This window comes from Mytilus californianus, unplaced genomic scaffold (genome assembly GCF_021869535.1).
Source record: "Mytilus californianus isolate M0D057914Y unplaced genomic scaffold, xbMytCali1.0.p SCAF_4, whole genome shotgun sequence".
Lineage (NCBI taxonomy): Eukaryota > Metazoa > Mollusca > Bivalvia > Mytilida > Mytilidae > Mytilus > Mytilus californianus.
Window position 1 is genome coordinate 100,417,070 of NW_026262690.1, and position 12,819 is coordinate 100,429,888.

At 32.8% G+C, this 12,819-nt stretch overlaps 1 protein-coding gene and 2 long non-coding RNA genes across 11 annotated transcripts in view; 1 reads left to right on the forward strand and 2 right to left on the reverse strand.

Annotated features, from left to right (window-relative positions):
- LOC127698926 (TALPID3 protein-like) overlaps positions 1 to 12,819 on the reverse strand; it is a 480,691-nt gene that overhangs the window by 78,837 nt on the left and 389,035 nt on the right. The gene's annotated exons all lie outside the window — the stretch shown is intronic.
- Positions 1 to 12,819, forward strand: part of LOC127699029 (uncharacterized) — a 218,998-nt gene that overhangs the window by 55,902 nt on the left and 150,277 nt on the right. The window lies entirely within an intron of this gene.
- Positions 7,232 to 12,696, reverse strand: LOC127699022 (uncharacterized). Its single transcript, XR_007981012.1, has 2 exons — positions 8,166 to 12,696; positions 7,232 to 8,019 (listed from the first exon to the last, which is right to left on the reverse strand). It is a non-coding gene; the product is annotated as an uncharacterized LOC127699022 (long non-coding RNA).

The following is a 12,819-nucleotide window of genomic DNA, read 5'->3' on the forward strand; positions in this document are numbered from 1 at the left end:
AAGTTTTAATGTTTGCATTTAAGGACCCCACCCTTCTCTTTAGGATGGAAAAGGGGGTTTAAAATTTTCATTTTTGAATAGAGCTCATTTAGATATTCAATTATATATGTCACATGACCCCATTTGGCAAAGTTCAATCATGATGCCGTATCAATTTTAAGTTCAAAGGGAAATAACTCAAATTCATATTAATAAAAAATAAATTTTGCTACTAAAAGGTCTACAACTCAACAAAGAGAACAGCTAAAATCGTGAAAATTGACTTGACCTTCATTTAGTCACAGGAAACAACATATCTAAATTTGAAAAGATTTTGTCAAAGCGTTTTCATGTAAATGAACAGACACTGTATGGCAGCCGTACATCCCCAAATCAATAACAGAATTTTCTTTCAAAAATCGGGTTAATAAAATGATCCGCAAGGCACAGCTTGATACGACTGCAGGGGTCAAACCCTGAACAGTGGGGACAAGTATGGACACTACATTCAAGCTTGATACAGCTCTGAATTTTGATTGTGATTAAATATTTGACACAGCATAGGTTTCTGACACAGAATGAATGTGGTAAAAAAACTGAAATTTGAAATTGGACTTCTACCTATTATGGTCCAGTATCCAAAATCTAAATACAAAGTTAGATTCAGCATAGCCAAGTACACCAATACTTTAATAAATTTATTTATTAATGGACATTAAAAGTTAAGTTTTTAAAGAGGTTCACTTCATCAAAAAAAAAAAAATACATATATAGCATTCTGAAAATTAATCTATACAGAATAACAAACAAACCTACTACAAAGTTCTTCAAAAAAACTCTATAAAACTTACCTCTCATTATTTATAAAAATATCTAAAAATGAACAGTACATTTCAAACTATATCTATACATAATTTCTTCTCTAAAATTAGATTTGTTGCTGTATCTATTTTTAACTATGACTCAACTTATAATTTCTATTAATTGTGCAATCCATCTCTGAATTTGGATTGTGATCAAATATTTGACATAGCATGGTTTCTGACATAGAATGAATGTGGTCTAAGTACTTAAAATAATTTGAAATTGGACATTTACCTATTATGGTCCAATATCCAAAATCTAAATACATGGTTAGAATCAGCATATCAAAGAACCCCAAAAATTAAATTTTTGATGAAATCAAACAAAGTTTAATTTTGGACCCTTTGAACCTCAATGTGGACCAATTTGATAACAGGACCCAAAATTCAAATCTAACTCCACGGTTAGATTCAGCATATCAAAGAATCCCATATATTCAATTTTTGTTGAAATCAAACAAAGTTTAATTTTGGGCGACGATTTGGACTAGCTTGAAACCTGGGCCTAAAAATCAAAAATCTAAATACATGTTTAGATTCAGCATATCAAAGAACCCCTTGAATTCAATTTTTGTTAAAATCAAACTTAGTTTAATTTTGGACCCTTTGGACCTCAATGGTGACAATTTGAAAACCGGTCCCAAAATCAAAAATCTAAATACATGGTTAGATTCAGCATATCAAAGATCCCCAAGAATTCATTTTTTTTTATAAATCAAACAAAAGTTTTAATTCCTGACCCTTTGGACCTTAATGTGAACCAATTTGAAAACAGGCCCCACAATTAAATGTCTAAATACACAGGTAGATTCAGCATATCAAAGAACCCCCTTAATTCAATTTTTGATGAAATCAAACAAAGTTTAATTTTGGAACCTTTGGACCTCAATGTGGACCAATTTAAAAAGAGGACCAAATTCCAAAATTTAAATTCACGGATAGATTCAGCATATTAAAGAACCCCAAGAATTCAAGACTTTGAATTAAACCACATTGAAATTGGTCAAGAAATAAGCAATTTATACAAAGTGTTAGAAAAGTATGTTTTTGGCCCTTTTTCCTAAATCATTAGTGCCATAAACCCCAAAATCAATCCAAACCTTCCTTTTTTTGATATGGAACCTTCTGGTACAATTTCATAGAGATCCATAGAAATATACTCAAGTTATTGTACGTAAACCTGAAAATCCTAATTTTTTGGCCCTTTTTTTGCCCCCATCTCATAAACAGTTTGGGCCATAACCCCCAAAAATCAGTCCCAAATTAACCTTCCTTTTGAGGTATGGAACCTTGTGGTACAATTTCATAGAGATCCATACACTTATACACAAGTTATTGTCCTGAAATAAGAAAAAAATGCTTGTTTTTGGCCACTTTTTGGCAGTTAGGACAATAACCCCTAATCCCAACCTTCCTTTTGTGGTATGGAACCTTGTGGTACAATTTCATAGAAATACATACACTTATTCTCATGTTATTATTTGGAAATCAAATGTCTTCAGACTTCGAAGAAGACGCTGACAACGCCATAACATTATACGACCGCAAAATTTTTGCGATCATATAAAAACACTATACTTATATTTTCATTACAGGGGAAATTCAAATCCAATTCTTTTTTCTGAACTATACATTAGCATTCCTTGAAGAAGGCATTAGGAATATTTCACAGCATTATTATAAATTTGTACTAGTGTTTTCATATTTTTACCTCGCCGCGATATAGCCTTGTTGTGCTAATGCGGCGTAAAGCAACCAACAATCAATCAATCAATCAATCATATTTTTACTTATAGTATTGAGTTAAGTGCTTTTCCCTTATTCCTGTATTTTAAGTGCTTTTCCCTAATTTCTGTATTTATTCTATCATTTGTTCTTTTTTGTTCATTTATTTATTTTACTGTTGGAGATCTACAAAGAAGGTTACCCAGTTTGAGGTAGACCTAAGAAAACTAGATGAACCCTGCCATAGGTTCATTTTCCAAGTGAGAAACATATCAGGTAGAGTTATTGCAGACTGTTCAATTTCTTAACAGCTTAATTTTAAGACTCTCTGCAATTTAAAGCTAGATATGCCAATACTGTGTACACACTGGTGTATTATTTAACCATGTGTTAACGTCTTGATGTTTTTTTAAATTGTTTTGGTTGATTAATCATTTTTTTAAATTTCATATAATTTCATAAAATCAAACTGTTATTCAGGTGATTGATTGCAGTTAAAGAAAACTTTAGTCTGGGAGAACATGATTTATTTATTAGTTGTGATTGGCTTTGAACTAGCTTTCAGTAACTGCGAGTACTCCTATTTCAATGCTTTGTATCTATTGCATTTATGTTAGTTGTTTTTGTGCCTCTACCAATCTTTTGAGTTGAGCCAATTGCAACTGATTTTTACAGATTGTTCTCATGTTTTGCTGTTACACCACTGTCCCAGGTTAGGGGGAGGGTTGAGTGCTCACAAACATGTTTAACACTGCCACATTTTTTATGTGCCTGTCCCAAGTCAGGAAGGAGCCTGTCGTTCAGTGATTGTCGTTGGTTCATGTCTGTCATATTCGTTTTTTGAAAATTGTTTAGTTATACATTAAGCCGTTAGTTTTCTCTTTAGAATTGTTTAAAATTTTTCATGTCCGGGCCTTTTATAGCAGACTATACGGTATGGGTTTTTCTCATTGTTTAGACCGTACGGTTGCCTGAAATTGCTTACATCCACTTCATTTGAACTCTGGAGGATAGTTGTCTCATTGGCAATCATACCATATCTTCTCATTTTCATATCTATAATACCGGTAATTTTGAAATTGTTCTTAATATTTTATCTATCAAAAATGATTGAATTTATATCTTATAGACAGGACATGTTACCTATTCTTCCCCCATAACTTTTTTTTTTGGTCCTTTTTATTCATCTCTCAAATTTCCAACATCTACCAAAGTTACAGTTTTAATCTTTTTGTATGCTTGTAACTTAAATGTGCTGTACATATTTTTTATTTGTGTACTGTCAAAAATTAGGATCCAATTCAAAATTTGTTCAGCAATGAATGTTAAAAAAAATATGATAATTGGCATGCAATATGTTCACATAAAAAGGGGTCAGTCTTCTTGAGATTGCTCACTGTACGATATTTAATTGACTTCATTATTGTTGAAGACCTCACAGAGGCTTCAAGATGAGGAACAGCAGAAACAGTAATATGTGTTTAATTTCTTATAATTTCATTAGACTTTTGTCCTGTGTATATATACCCAAAATGTGAGAATCAAATTCACTAATTTTAAGGACGTAGAAATTGACCTTTGTGAGAAACATAAATTAGAGCATCGTAAAAACTTAAAATCCTCCAAGCGTTTTTTTCATTACGGAAGATTACATGCATGGTGTCCCACCAGTAAACATTGTAATCAAAGGACAATAACTCCTATAAGGAGTCAACATAAGATATATGCCATGTTAATTATTTGTAGATTGTCTTGCTGATTATTTTTTGCTTTTTAAGGTAAGTTTCTATCTATCTATTCTAGAGGGTTGCTGCTCACAAGGAAGCTATTAAACCAAGAGTTCCAAGTGGTGAAGTTGAAATCGTCCCTTCGTAAATTTTACATCACGAGTTAGTTGACCATTATGGAATATCGATTTCACTGATGACAACAGATATGTTCCAATTGTTGTAACTACAATCCTGTCCCATTTTCCCTGAATGTGACCTACTGAATTAGACTTATCACCGGGTTTGTACTAACATGAGCAACATGATGGGTGCCACATGTGGAGCAGGATCTGTTACCCTTCCAGAGCACCTGAGATCACCCAAGTTTTTGGTGGGGTTCGTGTTGCTCAGTCTTTAGTTTTCTATGTTGTGTTTTATGTACTTTTGTTTGTCTGTTTGTCTTTTTCTTGTTTTGCCATGACGTTGTCGGTTTATTTTCGTCTTGTGAGTTTGAATGTCCCTTTGATATCTTTTGCCTCTCTTTTTCAACATACTGTGGTGGTATACCAATTTTCATGGGTTTCGTGGGTCACAATAAACCATGAAAAATGTGTATTGAGCCTGATGTTTACTTCCGGTTATGGTATGCAGTTCTAGTATAGTGTTGACTTGCGATAAACATGGTAACATAAAACATGTTTTTGAAATAATATAAAAGTATTTTGATTAAATGAATAATAAAATCCTTAGAATATCAGTGAGAATTTACTTATTTAAATCAATTGAAATTGTTTGCAAGTTGTTATTAACCGTGTGATAATTTGGTTTACTTGCTTGTAGGCACCGAATGCAGACCAAGAACCTTCACCTTGCTTAGCACCAGCACATTGAGGAACTGTGGAAGGCATTTTGTGTATAAGTACGAGAAAGACATATGGTTCTAGCTTTCAATGTTTACATCATTTATGGCATTGACTAATCAGAATCATATAGTGTGCTAATTATAGACAAGATTATTTAATCTATTTTGTAACTTATTGTAAGAATTCTCATAAGTTAGCCCATGCTACAATTAAATTGTATTTAGCAGGATTTAGGCATAATTACTTAAGAAGTGGGCATCCAGACCCTTTAACAAATTGTGCACCCTTAGAGTATATATCTAGAGGTATAAAAAGTCACAAAATAATGTTAAACATAAGAGATTACCTATAACATCTCATATTCTGAAAGATTGTGCTTTATGTTAAATCAAGGAGTTTTTATTGACTTAATATTGCAGTTTTCATTTAATCTAGCCTTTTTTGGATTTTTCCAATGTGGTGAATTTCTTTTTAGTAGGGAAATTGCTCTGCAGGACACACTTGTAATTCAAGATATTAATTAAATGTGACCCATTTCAAGAAGTTAATAACATCCAGTTGATGTGATGATAAGATATATACAAATTTGAAAAAATTATGGAGCTAATACAGACTCCTATTTATTTCTTAGTGATGACTATGAATACACTTCTTGTCTAGATTTATAACTCTACTTCCAGATTTGCTGTGCAGATAAGGATATTATAATAGTAAATTTTGTGGCCATTCTTTTCCAATTGGTGCTGCTACATCAGCAGGGTTTCAGGATCATGTCATCCAGACATTAGGTAGATGGTCATCAAGTTGCTATATACATTATGATAGAACTAACCCAGAAACTGTTTGCAAGCACAAACAAGATGTGTTTTCCTAATTTTGAATCAAAGGAGTCAAATATTTTAAGAATTAAATTTTGTAATTTTTGTTTTTATTATTGCTGTTAATTCATTATTTTATTTTTTGTTTGTTTTCGTTTTCATATATGTAGTTAAATTCAAGTACATTCATCCATGTTGATGGTCTATTCAATTTTTCGAAACAATAAATATGTATCAATTCTTTGGGCTTTCACTCATGCTACACATTCAATTTGGCCAACTTAATTTCAGGGAAATTATTTTCCAACAAGGCTTTGTTTAATTTAAGGGTCATAATTAAGTTAGTTATTTGTACCTGCTGGGATCTACCGCAGGAATTCTCATTTAAAACACCTGTCTGGGATCTACCACAGGTTCTTATACATGTATGTTTTTAATGCTCACCTGTCTGGGTTCTACCACAGGTTATTGCATTTTTCACCTGTCTGGGTTCTACCACAGGTTTCAAAAATTTTTACCTGTCTGGATTCTACCACAGGTTCTAATAAATTTCACCTGTTCGGGCTCTACCACAGGTTCTTATAATTGTTTCACTTGTTTGGGTTCTACCACAGGTTTTTATGAACAAAAAACATCACCTGTCTGGGATCTACCACAGGTGCATAATTTAGGCAATTAATGAGCAGGTAGTGTTTTTGAGTTGTGTTATTTTAATTATTTTCATTGTAAGTTTTAATGAGTAGCCCCCTAGGAAGCCAAATGATACAATTATTGTTATTTAATGTATTTTAGAATTGTTTGTGAATATGATATTTGTATAGTGTTTATACAATTGTGTCTTAGTATTAGTATGTTAATAAAATTAGAAATAGTTATTAAAAGTTTTGTGTATGATATTAAAGTATTAATAATGGCAAGCATATGGGTTCCTCCCAAATAAAACAATTCCATTTCTATTCATCAAATCAATATTAGTTATAGATAAATGTGGTATGGTACATGAGACTGATTATTGTTAAATATAGGTAAACATCAACTTGCAGACATATACTTATCATTAATATGTATAAATGGGAATTTAACAATTAAATTAGAGTATATACATATTTTTATAAATTCCTGTGGTCTGTTCTTTCCCTGGGTTTAATCTTTTATTTACTGTTAAATGTCAGCTTGTCAGCTTAGTTTAATTAGAGGACTTGGGATAGGAGATAGATCATAGATAGGAAACAGCATGATGACAGCATGGGTGTAATCAGAGAAGCATCTGTATATAATTTTGATAAGGGGGTCAGTTGTTAGTTGAGCATTGCACTGCAAACAGTCAATTTTTATTTGTGGAAAATTAATTCAGCCCATCCACCGTCCCCAGCTACACCTAAAAAATTGTTCTTATTATTTTTTTTTTTTTTTTAAAGGGGCTACTCATAAAAATATGTTGTTTTTGTTTTGTTTTTTGTTTGTATTGCCAACTTAATTTCAGTGAAATTATTTTCCCCCAATTCATTAATTACATCTTATAAATAATTAAGGCTTTGTTTAATTTAAGGGTCATTATTAAATTAGTTATTTGTACCTGCTGGGATCTACCACAGGAATTCTCATTTAAAACACCTGTCTGGGATCTACCACAGGTTCTTATACATAGATATAAGAAGATGTGGTATGAGTGCCAATGAGACAACTCTCCATCCAAGTCAAAATTTATAAAAGTAAACCAATATATGTCAAAGTACGGTCTTCAACACGGAGCCTTGGATCACACCGAACAGCAAGCTATAAAAGTTACTAGTGTAAAACCATTCAAATGGGAAAACCAAAGGTCTAATCTATATAAAACAAGAGTGCACACGCTGAAATGTCTCGCCATCTTTACTAATCACTGATATTATGTTGATAGTCCTAAATATAAAGCTTTATTACAACTGTCACATAAACTTAACATTAACCAAGAAAACTAAACATTGACCAATGAACCATGAAAATGAGGTCAAGGTCAGATGAACCATGCCAGGCAGGCATGTACAGCTAACAATTCTTCCATACAACAAATATAGTTGACCTATTGCTTATAGTTTAAGAAAAACAGACCAAAACACAAAAACTTAACACTGAGCAATGAACTATGAAATGAGGTCAAGGTCAAATAAAACCTGCGCAACTGACATATAGATCATAAAATATTTCCATACACCAAATATAGTTGACCTATTGCATATAGTATTAGAAAAAAAGACCAAAACTCAAAATCTTAACTTTGACCACTGAACCATGAAAATGAGGTCAAGGTCAAATGACACCTGCCAGCTAGACATGTACACCTTACAATCATTCCATACACCAAATATAGTAGACCTATTGCATACAGTATAAGAAAAACAGACCAAAACACAAAAACTTAACTATAACCACTGAACCATGAAAATGAGGTCAAGGTCAGATGACACCTGCCAGTTGGACATGTACACCTTACAGTCCTTCCATACACCGAATATACTTGACCTATTGCTTATAGTATCTGAGATATGGACTTGACCACCAAAACTTAACCTTGTTCACTGATCCATGAAATGAGGTCGAGGTCAAGTGAAAACTGTCTGACGGGTATGAGGACCTTGCAAGGTACGCACATACCAAATATAGTTATCCTACTACTTATAATAAGAGAATTTACCATTACAATAAAATGCTCCGCTGGGAACAGCTTGATACGACCGCAGAGGTCGAATCCTGAACAGTTGGGCAAGTATGGACACAACATTCAAACTTGATACAGCACTGAATTTGGATTGTGATTAAATATTTGACACAGCACAGGTTTCTGACACAGAATGAATGTGGTCGAAGAACTTAAGAATTTTTAATTTACCTTTTCAAACCATATCATTATTATTTGCTTTTATATATAAATCAGAAATAACCAATTTAAAATGGAAAATTTTAAAGAAAAAAAAATCCCCCCCCCCAATTTTTTGATTCCTCTTATGATTCATCACCCCCAAACTCAATCCCAGCCTTCCCTTTGTGGTATGGTACCTGCAGTACAATTTCAGAGAAATCCATACACTTGAACACAAGTTATTGTCTTGAAACTAGAAAAATGCTTGTTTTTTTGCCCCTTTTTGGCCCCAAATTCCTAAACGTTTAGGGCAATTACCCCCAAACTCAAACCGAGCTTTCCCTTTGTGATATGGAACCTTGTAGTACAATTTCATAAAGATCCATACACTTACACACAAGTTATTGTCCTGAAACTAGAAAAATTTGTTTTTTGCCCCTTTTTTGGCCCCTAATTCCTAAAATTTTGAAGCAATTACCCCCAAAATGAATCCCAGCCTTCCCTTTGTGGTATGGTACCTTGCAGTACAATTTCAGAGAGATCCATACACTTGAACACAAGTTATTGTCTGGAAACTAGAAAAATGCTTATTTTTGGCCCCTTTTTCCTAAACGTTTTGGGCAATTATCCCCAAACTCAATTCCAGCTTTCCCTTTGTGATATAGAACCTTGTAGTACAATTTCAGAAAGATCCATACACTTACACACAAGTTATTGTCACGAAACTAGAAAAATGCTTGTTTTTTGCCCCTAATTCCTAATATTTTGAAGCAATTACCCCCAAAATCAATGCCAGCATTCCCTGTGTGATATGGAACCTTGTGGTACAATGTCAGAGAGATCCATACACTAACACACAAGTTATGACTGGAAGTTACAAAAATGCTTATTTTTGGCCCCTTTTTCCTTAACTGTTGGTACCATAACCCCCAAAATCAATCCCAACCTTCCTTTTGTGGTATTGAACCTTTTGGTAAAATTTCATAGAGATCCATTCACTTAAACTAAAGTTAGAGTGTGAAAACCAATGTGTCTTCCGACGATGAAGACGACTACGACGCCAACGTCATACCAATATACGACCGCAAAATATTTTTTGCGGTCGTATAAAAAATGTTAACTTTTTTTTCAAGTAGTCACTGAACCATGAAAATGAGGTCAAGGACATTGGACATGTGACAGACGGAAACTTCGTAACATGAGGCATCCATATACAAAGTATGAAGCATCCAGGTCTTCCACCTTCTAAAATATAAAGCTTTTAAGAAGTTACCTAAGCCGCCGCCACCGCCGCCTGATCACTATCCCTATGTCGAGCTTTCTGCGACAAAAGTCGCAGGCTCGACAAAAACGAGAAACGAGAAACACTTATGAACCACATCAACAAACGACAACTACTGAACATCAGATTCCTGTATGTTTTTAATGCTCACCTGTCTGGGTTCTACCTCAGGTTATTGCATTTTCCCCTGTCTGGGTTCTACCACAGGTTTCAAGAATTTTTACCTGTCTGGGTTCTACCACAGGTTCTAATAAATTTCACCTGTCCAGGCTCTACCACAGGTTCTTATAATTGTTTCCCTTGTTTGGGTTCTACCACAGGTTTTTATGAACAAAAAGCATCACCTGTCTGGGATCTACCACAGGTGCATAATTTAGGCAATTAATGAGTAGGCAGTGTTTTTGAGTTGTGTTATTTTAATTATTTTCATTGTAAGTTTAATTGAGTAGCCCCCTAGAAAGCCAAATGATACAATTATTGTTATTTAATGTATTTTAGAATTGTTTGTGAATAAGATATTTGTATAGTGTTTATACAATTGTGTCTTAGTATAAGTATGTTAAAAGTTTTGTGGATGATATTAAAGTATAAATAATGGCAAGCATATGGGTTCCTTCCAAATAAAACACTTCCATTTCTATTCATAGAATCAATATTAGTTATAGATAAATGTGGTATGGTACATGAGACTAATTATTGTTTATAGGTAAACATCAACTTGCAGACATATACTTATCATTAATATGTATAAATCAACAGTAATATGCAAATGTTGAAATTAAAATAGCTACACTTTCCCAAGTCAAAGTGGACAGCAGTTCTTTAGCAGTTTATTAGCATTTACAGTTCTTACTCGACAGCTGTTCTTTAGCAGTTCATTAGCATTCACAGTTGCCAAATACAAGGCAATAGTTAATTTGCATATAGGCATTCCAATAGCATTCCATAGCAGTTTCTTAGCAGTTTATTTAGCCTTCACAGTTATTTAGCAGTTATTTTTGACGAAAAATTTAAATGAGATACTCAAAAACTGCTATCAATAATGAATATTCATAGAAACTGCTAAGTTGTACATCCTAATATGGTTTTCTAAACTGCTAATAACTGCTATGGAATGCTATCAGATCTGTCAAAGTTGGAATACAAAGGTACACATGAATATACAGTGTACAAGATATGAATGCAAAAATAAAATTCTAATATTTTACTACAAGTCTTGTTGAAATTTCAAAAAGTTGTACCAACTTATATTTGTAATTTGAGCAGTAACTGCAATCAAATGACTCTATTTTAATTCAATAACAGACTTGTTAAGGGGTGTAAACATGCTTTGTGAGTACTGTACCTGGCCTAATACCCCTTATTAATTATGTCAGTGGCAGAATAATAGGAACAGTTAAGAATTATAATGCACTTTAAATTTCAGTGCTTATAAAAAGCAACTTATTCAATAAGAGTGGTTACTTAAGAGACTATTTATTACCTTGACTAAGTGATTTTCAGATTAAAAGTTATTTTATTTTTATTATTTTTTAATTACCAAATGTACTACTAATTAATTTCTCTTCTACTATATATATTTTGTGTGGACCAAAAGAAAACAGTTATCTCCTCTTTCTCTTTTGGAATTAAACAAAATAATTCTTAAAACATGTAATATATTATGTTTCCACTTTCTGAAACAAACTTAAGTAACATATATTAACTTCACTAAATGGATTGTTTGGTCAATATTAAACAATCAGCTATATGTGACCTAGGTTTCCCTAATATTCCCTTCCCCTTTTTCAACTCTTGAATATGATTTATTTTTGTTTTTTTTTACAAAATTATATTAAAATATTCATATTTTTATTTTCAAATAACATCTTGCACTGTTAGTATATGCTAGTATTTTATTACAATCCCATTATCATCAGATATTCTATTTGAATAAACAACTATCCCCCCTTTTTTTTGGCTTTCTGTATTATTTCTGTTTTTCCCTACAAAGTTATGTCAGAAAATACAGATGCATTATCTGTAACTTCAACTTACTGTACTGCAGGTGTGAGAAATTATTCCATGTAGCCCAAATTAAACTTTATAATTGACATAAATACAGTTTTTCACTAGCAAGTATTTACACTCAGTTTGGAGCCAAAATGCACATTTGAAAATGATCAAATAACCTTCAAATAAAGGTTTACTATCAAGCTGAAAACACAGCCAGATCCAAGCATTTTTATAACAAAGATTAAAACCAAAACTGCTATCAAATTGCTATTGAACTGCTGTCATAACTGTTGTCCAATTGACAAATTGACAACAGTTAAGAAGGTAGATCCAGACTGCTAAGATGAATGCGAAGATGAATGCTAAGAGGAATGCTAAGAAATGGTGAAATAAGGCAGTTTCTCAAACTGCTATTAGATGGAATGCTATGAACAGCTGAAAGACTGCTAAAAATATGAAGAACTGGTAAATAACAGCTAATAAACTGCTAATGATAGCAGTTCAGTTTGACTTGGGTTAACATGTAAATTATGCAAAACATTCAAAGTTAATGAACCATGACTGAAAGTGCCGGCCAAAATAATATCCATGGAAATGAAATGTGCTAATTCTAATACAACATTACACCAAAACTCATGGACTTCCCATTATCATTGGTGGTTCCCTTAAAATCAACTTATCACAAACTTTATCAGACAAACTATGCTAATTTGAAAGTCAATAGACCATGACTGAGTTGCGAAGCC